Consider the following 3,991-nt stretch of genomic DNA (forward strand, 5'->3'; position numbering starts at 1 on the left):
AGAATGATGGGAGGAGAGGGGGATCCTTGGTTTTGGTTTTGGAGGAATTTCTTTTGGGAGGAAGGTAGAGAAAAGAGAAGGGAGAGAAGGAGAGTGTTTGTTTAACTTGGACACACTATATCTAGTTGGACTTGGGCTCAGAGGGCTAGGGAACCTATGGATGATTCCCTGGGATAGGAAATACTTCCTAGTTGGCTGGGAGGAAAATCCAGTTAGGTACTTAAGAGGAGCATCTCAACAGAGTCAGGAGCTCAGGAGCATCTCAACTAAGCTATTGTGATAGGTATTCCTCTATTTATTGATTACTTATGTAAATGGTTGCAATGAAATTCTTACTTATTAAATTTGTGATAAATAAATTTTAATGGTATATTATCATCAAATAAATGTTTAGATAGAAATAAGTTATTTACCATTTTTTTTGTATTCAAAATTATAGAAGTTTAGTTTTAGTTAGAGGACCTTAGGAGGGAGCCTCACACGTGGTATCAGAGCTAGTTTCAAAATCTAGACCAAAAACCCACAAAACCCAAATCTCCGCTAAAAGAGTTTATAACCCTCAAAGTTACTTGTAAGCATTTTGATTATAAAAATTATGTGGTCATTTAAGACTAAATTAATGATTTTTTTTTCATTCTACCAGCAATTTAGAACTTCTTTTATCACTGCCATGTGTATCCTTAACTGCATCACTTTGATCTCTTGCCTTTCCTTGCTCAAATTCTCACAATTGGGTGGCCCATTGACACAAACATCACACAATCCACATTTAGTCTAAATCAAATCCTCTCCAAAGTACTGTACAAGAATCTTAGCTCTACAAGATGTGGTAGAAACACCATATTTGAAACACTCTGACAGCATATTAAGTGCATTCTGCGTTTGTTCTACATTTCTTTTACTCAGCAACCGAGAAGGAAGTATTTTCATGTTAACATGTAAAGAGAAATCTTCTAGCAACCCATCTCTTCTAGCTCCCCCAACTTCTTGGTAATAAGATTCCAAGCTTTGTGGCCAACAATAAAAAATAATTCGCCACACATTTGCCTTATCAATTCCCATCCCAAAAGAAATAGTTGCAAAAACCACCTATAGTTTATCATGATGAAACTATTCATGGACTTGCCTCAACTAGTTATTTTGGCAACTTTTGCATGATAAGTTGTAGCCTTCACACCAGACTTGCTAAGAAATTTCGCTACCATTTCTGTCTCTTTTCTTGTGGTTGTGTATATGATACTTGGACGTGATCCTAGTATAGGGACTTCCTCAACCAATATAGTTTCAAAAGAACCACTTTCTGATTCTAAATGGTGATCTTCTTCAAAAATAGATCCTTCAAATTCACCCATTTCCACGTCAAATTCTTCATCCATATGCTCATCAACCTCATCCTCAAGGTATTCGACTGTCATACTGTGACCTTTACAAGTATCTCCTCCATCTTTTATTAAACTGGTTTTTGCAATGATATCATCATCATCAGTCTCCTCTTCATTGCTATCTGATTCATTTGAGGATGTTTCATCTGAATCAGAATCAATTTCCCTTGCAGATTCCTTGTTCCTGTTTATAGAATCCTTTTGAAAATCAACTCCTGCTTTGTTATTCTTTGACGGGGCCCCTTGTCGAGTATAACTATCAATTATATCTTGAAAATCCACTTTGTAAGATGATGGACAAGTGGTCTGGCTATGATGCACGGAGGACCTCAAATTTGGTTTGAAAAATGATGACAAAACAATTTTTGTGTCTGGCTTCATGCCCAGAGAATTCATAATGTCTTCTCGAACATGATGTGTAGTTGTAGTAGTAAGTGCCATAACCAGTATATGATTCTTTACCGACTCAACGTTGCTTACTTGAAATTTTTCTCTCAATATAGACAAGCGCCTGTAATCAGGTCGAAAATCATGACCCCATTTGGACACACAATGAACTTCGTCAGTAGCAAAAAGAGTAATACCACGACTTTCTGCAGGCTTTTATAATGACCCAATTACTCGTAGAAGTCTAGACATAAATAAATAATGTCATACATGCCTACCATAGCTCTATCCTCAATGCTTTTTTCAACTTTCCCTGAACCAAGGAAACAAGTAGAAACTCCATATTTTGCCAGCTTCAATTATTGATCATGCATAAGGCTGACTAATGGAGATACCACCACTACAACTTTGCCTGTCAATAATGCAGGAAGCTGGAAGCAAAGGGATTTTCTTGAGCCTATTTTTGCAAGAACGTGACAGTCTTGATGACATGCCCATGCCTTTTATTGTTCCTTAAGAAACCAATTTCCTAGTTGTGGGGAAATTGTTCTTAAGACATTAATAAATATTATTTATTGTCACTTATTGTTTGTTGTGTTGTCAAATGAAGGACTTGGAAAACTTGGTCTTTAACTCTTAATACATGTATGACCAAAAAATCTCAGAATGCTACTTATTGCTAGATACAAATGATGAATGAAGAAAGTTTGAAGCAGAAGTTAAAGATAATATGCTGATCTTTCACAGAAACTACTATTTGTAACTTAGAGGAACTATGATAATGAGAATTGAATTATAGACAATATGCTGGTCTTTCACAGAAGCTACTATCTATAACTTAGAAAGGAAGTGAGGACTTCAAGTATAGGAGCGCTCTTTTAAGGAATTTTAACTTTATCTACATAAGCAAATAAAGACCTGTAACTTCATTACTATACTTGAAAAGAAGAAAACATAACATGAAACATGATAGAGAAGCTTACAAAATTATATGCAACAACTCATGGAAACTTCAGATTCTTTCATTAACCAACGATGATATCAGGAATACAGTGGTCTCATCTCCGGGTTCTCCAAAATTCCAACCCTTTCTTAGTAAATTTTCCTCTTTTTATACATTGTGGAACAGTTGTTGATTTCTGAAACTGCCCAAACTATCTAACTATTTTCTAACTATATGAAGTAAAAACTATTACAGAATTTTACAGAGCGTAAAAGACACCTCAAAGAGCATGGAATAAAAAGAACATAACTAGATTCAAAAGGGGATGATAACTTTTTGCTTGCTCTGTTGATCAGCTGCTGAATTCCTCTGTAAATGCCCTAATGATGCTTAATTCATTTTAGCCGCAATGAAACACGTTTAGTTTGTATAATCCTGGGCTTACATGGGCATTCTGATTGGCCAAAATGAAAAGAAACGTACCAGACTGTTTTCCTCTTCAGCTTTGGCTCTAACCCTGATTTTCCACTTTACACAACGAAATTAACGCAAACCATTGATTAATACAGAACTCAAAAGAGTTAATTTTGCTTTATAAACCTGTCAAATCCGCTCGTACAATGTTCTGTTGACTTCTGCCGCAAATCAAAATCGGCCTGAAAATTCCTAGAAAACTTAACTTAGGCCGCATAACTATGAAAATGTTGGAATTATGCGTAAATCTTTGATATCTGTGCTTTTCTATTGTAAACCTTTTATAATGAAAATATATGATAAAACATGCTTTTTCCGCTTCCAATACGGGCTCAGCACAATTTCTGAGGTATACTTTCCCGTCGATTCATCCCCACCACTGATCTATGCTTTTCGGATCGGACGATCTGTAAAGGTTTCGGGCGAGACATAAGCCCGGAGAATACCCGCCCAAAATGGGCAGTTTTCTCTCCCCACCTAGCTGCTACGTGTCGAACAATAAGTGGAATCAGGTGAATTCCAAATAAAGCCATATACCACTTTTGCTCCACCCAAAAACTTGCCTTATAACTTGAAAACTGCCTTTTTGCACGCCTTGCGGACTTGCCGGACTTATATAACATAATATATATCACTATTAGATTCGGCTCGCAATCGACATGTCATATATATATATAATGTGCTATGGGATGATCGCGGACCCACCGGGCTTTAAAATATAATATATATATATATATATATATGCTTCAAATCCGGCCTTTCTATTATAATCCTTTATAATAGAACTTCATATAAAACAATGTAA

At 36.0% G+C, this 3,991-nt stretch overlaps 1 pseudogene; it reads right to left on the minus strand.

The window, feature by feature from the left end:
* Positions 1-1,127: 1,127 nt before the first annotated feature.
* Positions 1,128-3,719, minus strand: LOC149162736 (ATP-dependent DNA helicase Q-like SIM; annotated as a pseudogene).
* Between the last annotated feature and the right edge of the window lie 272 nt (positions 3,720-3,991).

The sequence above is a fragment of the Pinus tabuliformis genome, chromosome 5_2, assembly GCF_031772625.1.
Source record: "Pinus tabuliformis cultivar Carrire ecotype Pingquan chromosome 5_2, CPIR1, whole genome shotgun sequence".
In the NCBI taxonomy this organism is placed as follows: Eukaryota; Viridiplantae; Streptophyta; class Pinopsida; order Pinales; family Pinaceae; genus Pinus; species Pinus tabuliformis.